The 17,942-nt window shown below is 41.8% G+C and overlaps 1 protein-coding gene across 2 annotated transcripts in view; it reads left to right on the forward strand.

The window, feature by feature from the left end:
* SZT2 (SZT2 subunit of KICSTOR complex) overlaps window positions 1-17,942 on the forward strand; it is a 3,556,133-nt gene that overhangs the window by 1,553,578 nt on the left and 1,984,613 nt on the right. The window lies entirely within an intron of this gene.

A 17,942-nucleotide genomic window follows, 5' to 3' on the forward strand; every position in this document is an offset into this window, starting at 1 on the left:
TTTGGATATGAGAGGTCTCCTTTGTAGATCAGTGTGTGTGATGTACCTTTAAGAAACTTTCCAGCGAGTCAGCACATGCATATAAGTACTGAGCACATGCAAGCAAGAATGCTATTTTGAGTGAGCAGCCAGAGTGTGAGCATGCAAGTATGTAGTCAGTCAGTCAGTTAAATAGTTTGTTTAAAATGCTCAAAATGAATGTAAGAATTGATAAGACTGTACTGTACTGGAATTAACTGGAAACAACTGAAATGAGACTGAAACTAAAGTCTTTATCTGTTAATTACCCAAACGCATGCTGAACAGGTGCCAGTCTCTCCTTTATGGGCCAAGTCGTGTACTTTTCCGAATGCATTCTCCAAACACTGTATTTCATTCAGTAAGGCTTTATTAGATGTTCACAATATTCAAATCCTGTCTTCATTAACAGTACTGATAATAACAGTGCTGATAAATATATCCAAAGTTACTGCACATATCTTCTGATTGTCTTGAATGATGTAAATGGAAACAGTCTTTATTTGACTTGACTTCAGTACTGAGGCTTGAGTGTCTGTAATCTTTTCTGTAATGTCAGGTCGAACAAACTAACTAACCTTAACTGACTTTCCTAACTGTATCAGAAGTATATTTTAATAATACAAAAACCCTGTAAAGCTTTACACGCCCTCTACAGGGACCTACTTCTGTAGTTACCTTACATCTGTATTGCTAACTACTGTATACAGCTTTATGCTACCTGACTCATAATCTGAAAATACATTTTCTTTATTTGGTAAACCTGCAATTTCAGTTTTGACCACTAGGTGTCACTTGAGACTTTATGGCCTGTTTGGATTGAAGTCTTTTAACTTTATGATTTAATTATAAACTTGCAATTCTAATTTTGTCCACTAGGTATCACTTGAGCATTTATGGCCTGTTTGCATTGAAGTCTGTTAACTTTATGATTTAATTATAACTAGGCAATTGTTCACCAGGATTGAAGTTGTTAACTTTATGATTTGGTTTTCATATTACCTAGATTCATAGTCTTTAGAGTCTTTAAATCTAAGTTCTGATGTATGAGTGATATATTCAAAACATGTACATTATTCTGAAAATGAGTGTTTTTTAATTATGTGGCTTTTAAAGCTGATTAACCTGTTTTTGTGAATCTTTAAGTTAGACAGAGTACGAACTTGCCTGTTTTTTTTCATATCTCTGTATGCTGTAATAGTAAAGTTACACTGTTTATTACCTATGTCTTTTACCTTATGAACTGGTGCCCTAGTGTACTACCACCAGGGACAGCAATATCCTGGACCTGGTCATTACCAATATGGGAACAGATGTTACACGCCAGAGGTCAACTCCTCGCTGGTCAGATCCGACCACAAGCTAATCACCCTAGATATCCATATCCCACCCCACCCCCCATTAAGGAAACCACCATCAAAAACTACTCCAAAGCCAACTTCATGCTTCTTAAGACAGAAGTGGCAAACTTCACGACACCCATGCAGATGGAAAATAGAGGTACAACTGCTGTATCTTACAAAAATGCACTGTATAAGCACATACATGAGTGTATGGATCGTGCATCCACAACAGAACCAAGACGCTGTCCTCCAAAAAAAGGAAGCCAATGTGGTGGTCCCCTGCCATAAACAAACTCTATAACAGAAGGAAGAAGCTGTTGAAAAAAAAAAAGACTAAAATCACAATATTGGAGGAACTCCCTGGTCAGCCTCAGCAAGAAGCTGAGATCCCTCCTGAAATCCTCCAAAGGCAGTTATGAAAGTAAAATTGCCACTGATTCCAAAGACAACCACAAAGCATTCTATAGCTATGTCAAGAATCTCAGTGGCAGCACTCAGATCTGCTCTGCGCTACAGCACAATAGCACTAAATATACAGAACCAACCGATACTGCCAACATCCTGGCAGATATGTTCAGTGCTAATTTTACCTCCCCCCTCACCCTCCAAAGGGCCCATCATAATACTGGAAGAATTCAAAGCCCCTGTAATCATGAATGAACAAGTAAAGACTGCACTCCCCAAAGCCAAGAACACAGCATCCATGGGACCAGACAACATCCCAGGCTGCGTACTGCATGAACTACAGAACGAACTGGCACCCCACCTAAGTACCATGTTCAGTCATAGCCTCACCTTAAGCTATGTGTCTACTGAATGGTGCACAGCGACGGTTATCCCACTCCACAAAGGGGGTGCCACCATGGACTCCAGAAACTACCACCCCGTTAGCCTGATGAGCCTGGTCTGCAAGGCCATGGAACGTATCATCTTGGAGCTTATAAACAAAGACATAGGTAATCTCCAAACCCTGGACCCACTCAGTTTGAGTTTGTAAAAGGTAGATCATCTCTACTAAACCTGATTGACTTCTTTGAAGCAGTCATTAGAGTTGTAGATGAGGGCAGAGTAGTGCACACAGCCAAAGCTTTCAATACCATTCCCCACTCTGGAATTATAGATATAACTCACTAAACTGGGCATAAATCCCTATGCCATAAGATGGGTGGCCAACTGGCTCACTGACAGAAGCCACACAGTAAAAGTAGCCAATTCCAAGTCTAACTTCAGACCAGTGATGAGTGGAGTACCACAGGGTTCGGTCCTGGGTCCTCTCCTGTTCGGCATCTACTTCTCTGCAATGCAGGCCAACACAGAAGGTCTTTGGCTAACAAAGTTCACAGATGACTGCAAACTAGGAGCCATAATAGAATCACCTAATGATGTAGACATTCTACAAAAGGGCCTCACAAAGACAGATGCTTGGTGTCAAAATAATGGCCTCAAGCTCAATGCCAAGAAGTGCATTGTCATCTCCTTTGGGAAAAATTCGGTACCCATGATCTACCATATAGGTGGTAGCTCACTAAACACTGAAAGTGTGATAAGAGACCTCGGGACACAGGTGGACAGTAGTCTCTCCTTTGATAACCACATCGCCACAGTCATCAGGAAATCCTTCTACATGGCACACCTCATCACAAAAGGGTTCTCCTCTAGAACAAAGGAGGTCATTGTTCCTCTCTACTCATCCCTCATCAGATCCATTATAGAGTACAATGACCTGTTTGGCATGCATCTCACAAGACACCTACAACAGTTGGAAAGGCCACAGAAAGACCTCATTAAGAGGATTACCAGCCTCAAACAGATGCCATATGCAGACCATCTCAAAAAAACTCCAGCTCTACTCTGTCTCATATCGCCTACTCAGAGGCGATCTCTGCCTAACATACAAAGCTATGTCAAACCCAGTCAAACCCAGAGCTGTGGAACATGCTATACTTAAAGAAATCCCAATCTCTCTGCACCGCATGCTCTGGGGACCTAAACCTTGTCACCACAATAAACAGAACATGCTGGAGGGATAGATTCCTGTCCCAGAAACTTCCGATACTCTGGAACAAACTACCCGTTCATGTCAAGCAAAGCTTCTCATTGGTCCTCGTTAGGAAAAACCTTGACAACTGGATGGGAAATAGAAAATTCACCCCGGGGATGACTTCTACTGCACTGCTTCACAGGGGCATAGAAAAATAATTTTCTTGGGTGACGAAAGCCAGGAAACCTTTTTAGCTAGGCTTCTGTAGGCCACAGGGCCTGTAGCCTAGTACCTACCTATGAACCTATGATGTAGCCTTTTTCTTTTGTTCGTAAATTTAAATCTTTAAACATTGTACTGTTTCTTTTATTGTATAGCCTATAAATCATGATGGCTATTTTCTGAAGACTAATTGAAATCTGCACTAAAGAGAGAACATTATAAGTGGTCTTGAAGCATAATTACCATATCCTATGTTAACTTGTGCTTATAAATTTTAATTTAAATTTGCTCTACAGTGCTACTTAACTTTTTTAAATTTTATGTGCTGTAATAAATGTCTGCCTCCTAAATTTGTGCCTGAAATATTTTATGAATATTTTTGAGCTATATTAGTTTACTAAAACCTATACTTTCTGCATTTGTCTATACCTTTGCGTTGTCTGTTAGTGTCCTTTTTAATTTTCTGACTAATATACAATAATTATTTAAAGTACACTGTAATCTGTAAACTAACAAATTAAGCCTACCCTGTTATGCCTTAAGTGCAATGAATAACTATTACTATTTTTTAGATAACTTATCTTAATAGTTTACCAAATTTATACTTTTTGTATTTCAGGTCTATACCTTTACATTTTCTATTAGTGTCGTTTTTAACTTTCTGACTAATACACAATAATTATGTAAAGTATACTGTAGTCTGTAAATTAATTAACAAATTAAGCCTGCCATGTTATAGCTTGAGTTTACTGAATAACTATTACTACCTATTAGAACTTATTTTAATAAGCCTGTAAAGATAATTCTGCCACTTTACCTTTAACTGTTGACTAAATAATGTAATTCTGTTACTTTACCCTTAAAACTAATGACTGAATAATGTGAAGTATTCTGAGATTTGACTGAAATGTACTATACTGAACACATAAACTGAGTAAGAATGTCATAGTTTGAATCTTGACTGAAATTTACATCAGCATATACTGAACATTTAAAATAGCTGTGTATATTCTGGAAACTAACTAAACTAATACCAAAAGAATATCTTTTGCCAGTGTTAACTGAACACATATGAAAGCATAACTGAAACTGGTACATGTTATATTCTGAAAAACAAACTATTAGTACTTTTTTCTGCCAATATTGTCTGAACATAGACTGAAAACTAGTACTGTTGTACAATGTCTGAAAACATGAGAACATTTTGACAGTGTTACCTGAACACAGATAAACTGAAATCTGTTATTGTTATATTCTGGAGACTAAACTGTTAATATTTTTTGTCAGTATTGATACAGTGGGTATAAAAAGTGTACACACCCCTGTTAAAATGCCAGGTTTTTATGATATAAAAAATGAGACCACAGTAAATCATTTCAAAACTTTTCCCACCTTTAATGTGACCTATAACCTGTATACAATTCAATTGAAAAACAAACAAATCCGTTAGGGGAAAAATATAAAAAATAAAAAACGTACAATAAGCTGGTTGCATAAGTGTGCACACCCTTAAACTAATACTTTGTTGAAGCACCTTAGAACTCACACAGCTTCAGATCCAATTTTCCAGAAGCTCAGCCACCTTATCAGTTGAGGATGGCTGTCAAAGCAGTCTTGTTTACTGGTAGAAGTGCAATCATATTTTCCATACAGTGATGAGATTTTGTCAGACAATGGTATCATCATGAAAGGTCCTAAAGTGATTGTTCCAAAGTCCTTGCAACAAGAGTACATTAAGATCTTGCATTGTGGCCACCCAGGAACTGATTCTACCAAAAGAAGGGCGAGAGGCCTAGTATTTTGGCCTTCTATGTTGTTGTGTCTTTAGGCTTTTCCCAGTTAGGGGTCGCCACAGTGGAACTCCAGTCCGCTAATGATTGGCAGTTGATTTTTACGTGCTGCGTTGCTGGCCCTAATGCACAACCTTCAACGAAGGTACGCCCATTCACGCATGTCTCCACAGTAGATGCTCTAGCTGAGAATCGAACGGGACAACGTCTTGCTGTGAGGTGACAGGAAAGTACTTTAATCTTGTTCAGTATGTAATAGTACAAAGCCGCATCAACAAAAAGAACCACTTCAGTTAAGCCAGATTCCTGAACTACCTTGGTCAACAGTAGCAACAGATATCTTTGAGTGGAATGGTCAATATCATTTGATGTTAGTAGACCCTTATTCAAATTGGATCGAGATTGACCTGCCTCCCAACCTAACTTCCAATATTGTCATTAGTAAGTTGAAGCAACATTTTTCTGTCCATGGTAGTCCATACATAGTTATTTCTGATAATGGTGCACAATTTACTAGTCAGCAGTTCAAGAGACTTGCAGAAGGGTGGGACTTAGGTAATATTATGAGTGGTCCTGAATACCCTCAGCTTGGCTGAACATGCAGTTTAAAGTGCAAAACAGCTGTTAGAGAAATCCAGATTTGACAGTACCAGTGTTTTTCTCATCTTGTTGAATCTCAGAAACATTCCTCGTGATAAACATCTTGGTTGACCTACCCACAGACTTATGTCGAGACACACCAGAACCACATTATCAATCAGCAGTAATTTATTGGTTCCAAGTGCTAAGAACAACAAAGCAGTAAAAGCCCAACTGTTGAAGAAGTGTTTGTCCCAGACGTCTTACTGTGATAAAACCAGCAAACTGTTCAGTTCATTGAAAAAAGGGGAGATGGTGAGGATGCAGTTTGTGTTAAGAACCGAGATCATACATTGTGGAATCACAAGGAATGGAATTCAGATGAAATCGGAAGGCTTTGTTACCAGTGTCCTAACCAGTGTTACAGCATCTTGCCTGTGACAGAGACTCTAGTTCTCGGAGTAACTTGTTCAATGTTCCTGTTACAGAGGACAATCTGTCAGCAATCCCCGTTTCTTGAGAAAATAGACTCCTCAAGCAGAACATTTCCCAGTGACTGTCCCTGTTGCTAAACCCAATCCTAACTATTATGTCACAAGATCAGGTCTCATCTCGAAACCTCGTACCAAATACACGGCAACCTGGACAAGACTGTTGTTTTTTAGTAGTGTCTGTATAATTGCATGCCTATTCATATATCATTGTTTATATGAGATAGCTCAGTAAAGAGGGCGAATGTAGATTTCTGTATGTGATATATCTTTACGAAGCTTTCCAATGCATATAAGTACTGAGCATGTGCAAGCAAGAGTGCCATTTTGAGTGAGCAGCCAGAGTGTGAGCATGCAAGTATGTAGTCAGTCAGTTCGTTAGATAGTTCATTTAAGTTTAATGTTCCTGCCATCCATCCTGATGTATTTGTATACAATAAACTACTTAAACGAGCACCCAAGTCTCAATGTCTTCTTAATGCACATAAGAAGAGCGATTTCTTTTTCTCATTTTACTGCTGACTCTGTTGCAGTCTCCTCAGCTAATTGCTCAAATAAAAAGTCCTTGGGTTGATCTAATCCAGTACCCCTGAAAAAGAGGGGAACTGGTTAGATCTTCAGAGCAAAATGGTGTCTTTTCTATTAATCTAGCCTTTAGAATCAAGGCTACAAGTGGAAATTTATTTTACACTGTGCATACAGTTTGTATGCTTTTGCTGCACCCTTGCCTACAGTGCAAAAGCCTTGTATGAATAAAATAGTTTCTAACCTGACTCAAGTTTCAAAATATGCTTTGAGAGGCCAGCATGAATGTGCAGATACTGTCTCAAGAAATGATGCTTTTTCTGTTGTTTTAAGAAGCTATACTTGGATATGCAATCAGAACTTTTCTGATGATTGAAGGAACTTTAAGTTCTGGATTGGTATTTGGCCCCTCTGTTACATAGATTCTCAAAACAGATAAGAAAGGCAAATTAATTCATGGGGTATCTAGAATATTTCATGTACCCAAGTTCATCCCAAACAGAGTAATCTTTTAAGAGGCAGAACAAACAAAATTCCTAGCCAAACAAAAGTCAGGGATCCAGAAGGAAATGACTGGATGGTAATTCTTGAAAACCAAACAAGAGGTGTTTCTTTCTTAAAAAAAAAAAAAAAAAAAAAAAAGAATCAGTCGCCTGAAAAGGAATGACTATATCGAGTCACAGAGCACCTCTAACCCCATCCCCACCCTCACCCTTTCTCCTTCTGCCAGGCTCTGTCAACTTTGCTGTCCTGTCACAGGTAGTATAAGACAAATGGGTTCTGAAAGTACTTTAGAGAGGATACACTTAGCAGTGGAAAGAAAATCCTCCCCCTTTCAGTGGAATTTCCCCACACCCATCAGACCAGACAGAGCTGTTTCCTCCAGTGCTCCATCACATGGTAGAAGCATGGATAATAGAATCAGTGTCTTCAGTACTCAAAAGCAAAAGATTTTACTCCAGAATCTTTTTGGTACCAAAAAGAGAGCACTCCTGGAGACCCGCCATAGATTTGTCCTTTCTAAACACCTTTGTAAAAGTTCCAGAATTCAAAATGCTCATTCTATAATCTTAGTGTTACTTCCAGACCACTGTTTCGTGTTACTTGAAAAATTGTTGGATCCTGCACCTTCATAGGTTCATAGGTTCATAAGTAGATACCAGGCTATCTGCCCTAGGGCATTTATAAGCCTAGCCAGAGTGTATTTGGCTTCTGCATCCCTATTAGATTAGCCTACTGTGCTTCTGTAAAGTAGGTCACAGAAGGTACCCTTTTAAGATTAGTTTACTGTGCCTCTGTCTAGCAGGGACACAGAAGAGATCCCAGGGGTGAATTTGCAATTTCCCATCCATGCGTCCAGATTTCGCTTGAAGAGGGTCAGCGAGGGACTATGTCTAACATGAATTGGGATTCTATTCCAGAGTGAGGGGAGCCTCTGGGAAATGAATCTGTCCCTCCAGCATGTCCTATTTATTTTTGTGCTGAGGTTTAAGTCCCTGGAGCATGTAGCTCTAAGGGACTTTGATTTTTTGAGGTGGAGCATGTCCATTAATTCTGGGTTTGACATGGCTTTGTACGTCAGGCATAGATCGCCTCTGAGTAGGTGGTAAGCAACTGAGTATAGCTGGAGTTTCATTAGTCGAGCTGCATAGGGCATCTGTTTGTAGCCCATGATCCTCTTGGTGAGGTACTTTTGGGGTCTCTCAAGTTGCTGCAGGTGTCGGGTAAGGTACATCCCAAAAGGGGCATTGTATTCAATTATGGGCCTGATGAGTGACGAGTAGAGGGGCACAATGACCTCTCTTGATCTAGATGCGAACCCTTTTGTGATAAGGTGGGCTATAGAAGGTCTTTCTAACTACTTTGGCAAAGTGATTATCAAAGGAGAGATTACTATCTACGTTGGTCCCCAAATCTCTAACTACTACTTCCGTACTTAATGGATTACCACCTATGTGGTAATTTGTGGGCACCTTGTTTTTCCCAGAGGGATGACTATGCACTTTTTAGCATTTAGCTTGAGGCCGTGGCTCTGGCACCAAGCATCCATCTCTGTGAGACCCTTTTGGAGGATGCTTGTGTCAGCTGGAGGTTCAATTATGGCCCCCAGTTTGCAGTCATCTGCGAACTTTGTCAGCCATAACCCCCCCCCCCGTGTTAGCCTGAACCTCAGAGAAGTATATACCGAACAAGAGAGGTCCCAGAACTCCCAGAACTGAGCCCTGTGGGACACCACTTATAACTGGTTTGGATTCGGACATGGCACCTGCAATTCTGACCATGTGGGTTCTATCTCTGAGCCAGTTTGCAACCCATCTTGTGATATAGGGGTTGATATTTAAGCTGGTAAGCTTATTTATGATGCCTGAGTGGGGTATTGTGTCGAAGGCTTTTGCGAGGTCCAGGTAGGCTGTGTGGACTACCTTGCCCTCATCTATGGCTTTGGTAACTGTTTCAAAGAAATCAACTAGGTTTAAGAGGCAAGATCTGCCCTTAACAAAGCCAAATTAGGTAGGGTCCAGTGTCTGGAGGCTCCCAATGTCTTTGTTTATGAGTTCCATGATAATACGCTCCATAGCTTTACAGACCAGACTAGTCAGGCTTATGGGGCGATAGTTTCCGGGGTCCATTGTGGCACCACCTTTGTGGAGTGGGACCACTGTAGCTGTACGCCATTCTTTGGGTACATATCCTGTAGTAAGGCTAAGTTTGAACAGTGACTTAATGTGAGGGTTCAGATCTTCTTGGAGCTCGTGTAAGACACAGCCTGGGACACCGTCCGGTCCCATAGATGCTGTGTTTTTTGCTTTGGAGAGGGCAGCTTTCACCTGTGCATCTGTGATGTCAGGGAGGTTACATTCAGTTGGGATAAACATTTGCTCCATTGGGGGGAGGAGGAGGGGAGAAGTTTGCACTGAATCTGTCTGCCAGGATGTTGACTATGTCTGTAGGTTCGGTATATTTTGTACCATTATGCAACAATTCAGAGCATATCTGGGATTTTCCACCCATATTCCTGACATAACTAAAAAAGGCCTTGTGATTATCTTTAGTGTGTAGGGCAATTTTTCTTTCGAAACTGGCCTTTGATGATTTTATGAGGGATCGAAGTTTCTTGCTAATACTGATCAGAGATGCCTTCCCTTTTTGGGATTTTGCTCTGTCATGTAGTAGCTTCCTCCTTCTGTTGTATAGCTTATTTATGGCCGGGGTCCACCAGACCGGTCTCCTGTTTTTGGAGGAGTGAGTCTTGGTTTTATTTGGGATAGCACGATCCATGCATTCCTGCAGGTGCTCATAGAATGAATTTGTAAAGGATTCTGTGGATTGGGCTGTATTAACCTCTGGCCCGGGGGCTTTGAAGGATTCCACCTCAGTCTTGAGAAGTGCAAAGTTGGCTTTTGAGAAATTCTTTACAGTGATTTCCTTGGCTGGGGTGGGGACGGGATATGGATGTCCAGGGAAATTTGTTTATGGTCTGATCTTACCAATGAGGGGTTTACCTCTGGTGTGGAACATAGAGTCCCCATGTTGGTGATGACCAGGTCCAATATGTTGTTCCCTCTTGTGGGAGTGGTGACCAGTTGTTCCATCGCGTTAGAGTTCATAAATTCAAGGAACCGTTGGGCGAGGGTGTTTGGGCTTGAGTAGTTTTCCCAGTCAATGTTTGGGTAGTTGAAGTCACCCAATAACATAGTGTTTGGAGAGACCTTCATATTCTCCAGTGTTCTCAAGAATGCCAAGTGGGGTTCCTGTAATAGGGAGGGTGTTCTGTAGCAGGCCACAAACTGAAAGGCAGTTAGTTGCACATGGATGGTTTCTGATGCTTCGTGCAGAGCCACTAACCTGGAGGTGTAGGTATCTTTGATGAATATAGATACTCCCCCTCCTTTTGTGCTTCGGTCCGAGTTTTGGGGCCGAAATGCATGGTATGAGTTATAACCTGGTAGTGCTGGGGTGCTCTCAGGAGCCTTGAACCAGGTTTCTGTTACTGCACAGACATCGATTTTCTCCATACTGAGTAGAGCCTTGAGTGCGTGCATCTTGAGGTTTAGACTTCTGGCATTGAGTAGCATTATCTTTAGTTTTTTTATCCTTGGGTTGTCTATGGAGGTGAGTTTGTCCTTTGAGCCTTGCCTAAAAAGGCACTATGGGGTGGCAAGAGCCTTCGCCAGTATACGAAAGCCTAAGGGTGACAGGTGCAAGCCGTCCCTAGCGAAGCAACGTGGCTTGTCGAGCATGTCATCCCAGGCTGACAGACACTGGATCCCCTTTGAATGACACCAGTACTTTAGCCAATTGTTGAAACTGATCATTTTGTCTTTATACTGTGGCATCATTCTTGGTGAGGGCAAGATGCTACTCAAGGTCAGGGTCATACCAGCCTGGGCTACATGGCCAGAGAGCTCCTCTATGTCTCATCTATTGGATTTCCAGGTACCAGTACTGAGATTTGTGAAACAGGAACTGCAGCGGTGGAGGGAACAGCTGACTCTGAATCCAGGATTTCCGTTCTGTTTTCAGGCCCCAGTATAGTCTGTCCAGATGGACTCTTCAGATTTTTCATGGGAAACATTGTCTATGGGAGTTCAAATGCAAGGCTTGTGTGGGCCTAAGGACATGCCAAAGCAGGTAACCGTAAAAGAGATGTTGGCAGTGAGCAATGCCTTAGAAGTTCTTCATTATGTACAGACTCCGGGTTCTTTTCTGGTGGTTGGAGACAACACTACCATGATGTGGTACCCAAACAAGCAAGGTTATGCCCTCATTGCCTTTTGGCAGTGATGACCTGGGACCTGACTCTGTGGCATTCACTGACTCTTAAGGCCTCATACATTCTATCAGAGCTAAACACTTTACCAGTCAGATTAATCAGATCCTGGATAGATCCTCACAAGTGGAAGCTCCATATAGAGGTCTTCCAAGACTTGATCCTGATGTGGGGAGCACTAAAGTAGATCTAATTGCCTCCTTTCAAAACAGACAACTGAAAATATTCTGTTCAAAATACCCTTGCATCCATGCTTGGTAGACAGGGTCTTTTTTTTTACCATTGTTGGTAGTTTTCCCTGCCTTTGTTATATTTAAAAAATATGTATATGTGTATGTATATATATATATATATATATATATATATATATATATATATATATATATCTAGGCTTCACTTAGTTCGCTGCCTTTTAGTCTGTTATGGCTGAAAAGCCAACAGAGTTTAAAATTGCAGTTCATATGAGCACAAAATCCCCAGTTTGGATGCCTACAGGGAGTACTTTATTATTTAGGAGCAGCACACCTGGGTACGAACTGTACCATCTGTGCAGTGTTTAACTCCAGGGCTGTAGCTGACAGACATAACACGATAGTCCTTAAGGAGTTACTACCACCTTCATCTTCTTCCTCAGGGGCTCAAACACCCATCAGATCTTCAAAGGCTCTTTTGGAGTAGGGGATCAAAAGATCCCCATCAAAGTCTCCAAAGATGACTTCCCCCTCTGAGGTTCCACAGAAATCTGTGGATCGTAAGGCTTCGAATCTAATACTCATTCTTCTACTCCTGTGCACCCCATGGATCCGAAATCATTGGATCCGATGTCGGGTGAGTCTGAGATGCCGAGAACTCATTTGCCCGAGTTCATCATAGGTCCTGTATCGTCTTGGCTGCACTCCCCTTATCACTCGTCTAGTCATGGTAAAATAGACAAATCTTTGTGAGTTCTGTTCAAACAGCTTTAGTATGTACAAACACATCAGGATTGAGGCTTAGTAACTTCAACTTAAATAAACTTATAAACAAACTAGCTATTACACTTATACATGCTCACTCCCTGGCTGCACTCTCAAAATGGCAGTGAAGCTAGCACTTGCTTGCTATTCATTTGCATATGCCGACCTTGAAACTTATATATCCCTGTTATACAAACCCCAGTGAAGCACTCCAGACCTTAGTCTACCACCTCAACTATCAGGTCTTCCAGGAGTCTATCTGAAGCAGAAGTAGATAGGATGATGGAGTTCCTCAGAGCTCATATCTAGATTGGAGTTATTCTGGCTCCATCTCCCTTCGGATCCATGAGCTTTCCATCCACCTTGTATGCTATTGTCGCTCCTTCTCCAGTTTGTTCTTCAGTTTTGGATGCCCCAGGATCTGACAGTTTAAAGAGTAACAGTGTTGGAGGTGAAGAACACTGATTGTATCCCTGATCATTTCTGCTCCTTTTCTCTCAGATCAGGGTGAATCTTGGAGCCATAATGTTGGCGTTGGATCAGTGGGGCCAGGATAGACTCCGATGTTCTCAGAGCTTTCCTTGCACCTTGGACTCTTGGAATTCGATAGCTTGGTTCTGGCGCCCTACTCAAGACACGGATCCAGTCAGAGTCGGCTTGCCTGCTTCAGATGTCTTGGCTTCAGTGCAGACAGCCATGGCTTCCCCGGTTCCATTGGCCTCCAAGATTGTGGAGAGTATTTTCTCTCATTCAGGAGACCTGATTTCTCATACTTACTTGGATCCCATACCCTATCCCTCTTTGGTTACAAGCTCTGATCCCATCAGACCTACTTCACAGGGACAAGCCAGTACCAAGTAGCATCCAGATGGTCCCCATAGAGGAACTTCCTCTCTCTTCAGACACTTTCCCAGAACATTCCACTGAAGAGGTTCACTGAAAGAGAACGTGCAAAAGGAGGCATATAGATTTCCCTGTGAAATCCCTCACTGAAGATACTGACTACAAAGTGGAAAGGTCTCCCAGATCACTACCCGATGACATCTCCTTTGGAGGCATTCTGGAAATCCTTAAGCAAAAAGGTGGTTGATCCTCAGATGATGCATCCCCTGAGGAGCCAGTATTCTTGGAAGCTTTTGTTTCTGGCCCATCTATGTCTTGGGTGACTCCCTCAGATGTTGAGCTTATCAAAATAGTCTCTTGCCAGGCATTGAAGGAACTGGACTTTGTTGAACCTATCCCTCATTGAACAGGCAGAATTTTTGACCCTCTGAAAGATGGATCACATTGGAGCAAAGGTGTCCCTGTTGATGTGATGGTTGTGGTGGCAGACACCAAGAAGGATCTTGCAGAACAGAACTCCTCTGTCCTCCCCCCCAACAGAGAGTCTAGGGTGCTGGACAGAGTTGGAAAGCGAGTATTTGCATCAGCGACCTTTGCCTTGAGGTCCCTAAAATATTTGGTGCACTTTACAAGACTACAGATGGATTTGACTAATGAACTCTCAAAGTCCATGTCTCCAGAGGATTGTAAGACACCATCCTCGCAGCTGGCACTCTAATCTATATCTAATGCGTCCATGAGGCTAATTTTGAATGTCATAGAAGGTACCTCACGGGCCACTGGTTTGGGCATTGCTGTAAGGAGACATGCCTAGATGTGGCTAAGCAATTTTGTGAGGCCTTTCAAGTCTTCTTTCATCAGTGTTCCATTTGGTGGAACTTCCTTGTTTGGCCCCTCTGTGAAGGAAATGTTTTCCCGAAGTGCACAGGAAGGAAAGACCCTATCTCCTGTAGGGATTCTCTTTTCTACCCATCAACGATTCTTCTCAAGGAATCATAGTGGAGGCAAGAAAAGATGGTTCCTTGAATCCCAGGGATCTTTCCAGGATTCACGCAGAGATAACTCCCTCAGAGGCAGGGGGGGGGGGGGGTTTGAATGGAAGACGCTGGCCTTGTGGGAGAGGAAATCTGCAAAATCAGGACTTCAGAGATATTTTTTCAGGAATGACCCTTTCAGTGTCCCTAAAGGGGCTGCCTGACTGCTCCCCTCCAGAGGCAGTTGAGGGACATTTGTCCTTGTACCCTTGTACCCAGATGCCTGGGCTACTTTAACAAAAGATTTTTTGGATGCTAAATGTAATATCCAGAGGTTACTTCTTACCATTTTTCCAAACACTACTCCCGAAGAGAAACATGCTTCCTGATGTTCTACCCAGTCAGAGAGTAGCTGCAGCTCAAGAAATTCAGAAGCTTTTAGGCAAAAGAGTCTTCTAGGTGGTCCCACCAGACCAGAGAAGATTTGTAACTTGCTCAAGGTTCTTTTTAGTGCCAAAAAAGACAAGGGACCTGAGACTGATTTTGGATCTAAGCAACCTGAACCAATATGTGAAGAATTCAAAGATCAGAATGGTCGTGGTTCAGTCCATCCTACCTCTTTTACACAAAGACGATTGGATGTGCTCAGTCAATCTTCAAGATGCATACTATCGCATCAAAATAGACAGACAGTCCAGAAGACACTTGCAGTTTCAGCTGGGAACCAGTCACTATCATTTCAGAGCTCTGACTTTTGGACTCGCTACAGCCCCCAGAGAGTTTACCAAATAAGTGGCAGTGCTAGCAGCTCACTTGTGACTGCAAGAATTCTGGGTGTTTCTGTACTTAGACGATTGGCTCCTTACTGGTCCAACCAAGCTTCTCCTAGAACAGACCAGGCACTATTTGCTCCAAATTTGCCTGTCTTTAGGCATTACAGCCAACATGACCAACTCAAAGGTACTACAGATTCAGAGCCTGGAGTTCATCGGTGCTCATCTGAATACTATAAATCAGACTCTTTCTCTACTCCTTCCTCGTGCGACCACAGTCAAGTCCCAGGTTCAGCAAATCATTTCTCATCCTGCTCCTCCCATCAGACTAGTAATGCAGGTGCTGGGGTCCATGGCAGCATCTATAGTATTAGTCCCCTTAGCACGTTACTATATACGTGTTCTGCAATGGACTCTAGCTGTTCAGTGGTCTATTCTTCTATGTCCTCTTTCCTCTCCAGTCAGACTCACTCAGGTATGCAGAGACCATCTTCAATGGTGGATCCATTTGAATGAGAATGTCATAGATCACCCCTTTGTTCTATCTCCCCTTGCAGCCACAGTAACCATGGATGCCTCCCAACTGGGGTGGGGGGAGCATTTTTTAGGAAGGACAGTCCAAGGCATGTTGTCCCACCAAGAGACCAGTTTGCATGTCAGTGTCCTAGAGATGAGAGCAGTCCTTCTGGCATTGCTTTTCACAATGTTCTCTCTCTAGGGACCACTGTGATTCAAACCAACAACTTGTATGTGGTCTAGTATATCAACAAACAAAACAGAATTCGATCTTACCCCCTCTGACAAAAAGCTACGAAAGTGTGGCAACAGACGATCTACTCCAACCACTTTGTAGTGGGAATGCACATCCCAGGGAAATCGAACATACTAGCAGACAAACTTAGCAGGTCCATTCTGATGCCTCATGAGTGGTCTCTCAATCAGTCAGTGGCACAGGAAATTTTCTGTTGTTTGGGCCAGCCTTGCTGCAATCTTTTTGCCTCTCACCACAATAACAAATGCAGCAAGTACTTTACCTTGATTCCCCCAGGTGAGTCACCAAAAGATATTTTAGTCCACATGTGGCCCTCCGGTCTCCTGTATACTTATCCCTCAGTACCTCTAATTCTAAAATTTTTACAGAAAGCCAGACAGTTAAAGAGCTTGGCTATCCCCATTGCTCCCTTCTAGCCTTACCAGGTCTGATTCCCATTGCTTTGGTTTCATCTTCTTTGTTCTTCTTGGATACTTGCCCCAGTCCAGATCTCCTGTCACATTCCTCAGGGATAAAACATGCATGTATTCCAGCTTTCAAGCTAACGGCATGGTTTCTTCAATTCTGTTGAAACCTAGACAGCCCAGGCTGTATTCACCAGTTCATAATATTCTTTTGTCCTCACAGAAAGATTCCAGTAAGAGGATTTACAAAATCAAGTGAAAAAGATTTTCAGTTTGGGCCCTGAAAAATGATATTGATCCCTTTATTTCTTCTGTATTGGACTTTTTAGCTTCTCTTTTTAAGGAAGGTGCTAGTTTTTCCACAATCAAAGTATGGTTGGCAGCCATATCAAACTTTCACTCTCATGATAATACTTCTTGCCTGGTTGCTTCCAAGTTATGCAAAGCTTTTCTGAAGGGTGCTTTTCTGCTCAGACCCCCAATGAAAAGCCTGTCACCTCCCTGGGACTTGACAGTAGTACTGTAAGACTTAACCCAACAACACTTTGTACCTTCAGTGAAAACGGACTTAAAATGGTTGTCTTGGAAAACAGCCTTTTTAGTGGCTATTACTACTACTAAAAGGATTTCTAAACTCCAGGCTCTTTCATCGAAAGCTACCTGAATTGTTTTTTCATAAAGTCAGGGTTACCTTGTGAACCAGTCATTCCTTTCTACCAAAAGTGGCTTATGAATCAAATGTAAATCAAACCATTCATTTACCAGTATTCTTTCCAAAATTTTCAAACAAGAGTGAATACATACTGCATCTGTTAGACGTACACAGACAACTATGTTTCTACTTACACAGAAGAAAAGAGTTCATAAAAACGGACTAGTTGTTTGTCTCTTTTTCACCTAGTTGGTTGGGTTCTCCAATTTCTAAAGTTACATTGGCCAAATGAATAACTAATTGCATTTCCTGGATTGATTCTCAGCAAGGCCTGAACTTACCATAACCATCTAAGGCCTGTTCGACTAGATCTATGGCTACCTCATCTCCTTTCTGGTCTAGAACTTCCAGTGATGTTATTTGTGTAGTAGCCACCTGGTCTAATGTTCTCTGCATCCAAAAATCCAACTCTGTCTTTATTTCTTGAACTCCCCACTGCTTAATCATCACCCCTTTCCATTTTGAATTATATCTTTTTGCTTGTTTTAATATCCCTTCAAATCAGGCAATCCTAAACCATCTTGTTCTAATGGAAGGATCAACGTATCCCACTTAACTCTTGCCCACTCCCCCTCCCAGATAAGTTCTTTCAACTCTTTATTATTGTCCACAACTTCTCCTCTGGTTGATAAAAATATGTTTGACCTGTATATAAAACTAAAGGAATAAAAATATTTTCATTACGTGTATCTTACTGTCTGTATTCATAAATAAGAGCTTCCAGTTTCTTAGCTTTTGTATTATATTTTTAGTCTTTTCCCACATATACTTAGTTACTGTAACAGAAT

This window comes from Protopterus annectens, chromosome 10.part0, assembly GCF_019279795.1.
Source record: "Protopterus annectens isolate FY-2018-M chromosome 10.part0, PAN1.0, whole genome shotgun sequence".
Lineage (NCBI taxonomy): Eukaryota > Metazoa > Chordata > Ceratodontiformes > Protopteridae > Protopterus > Protopterus annectens.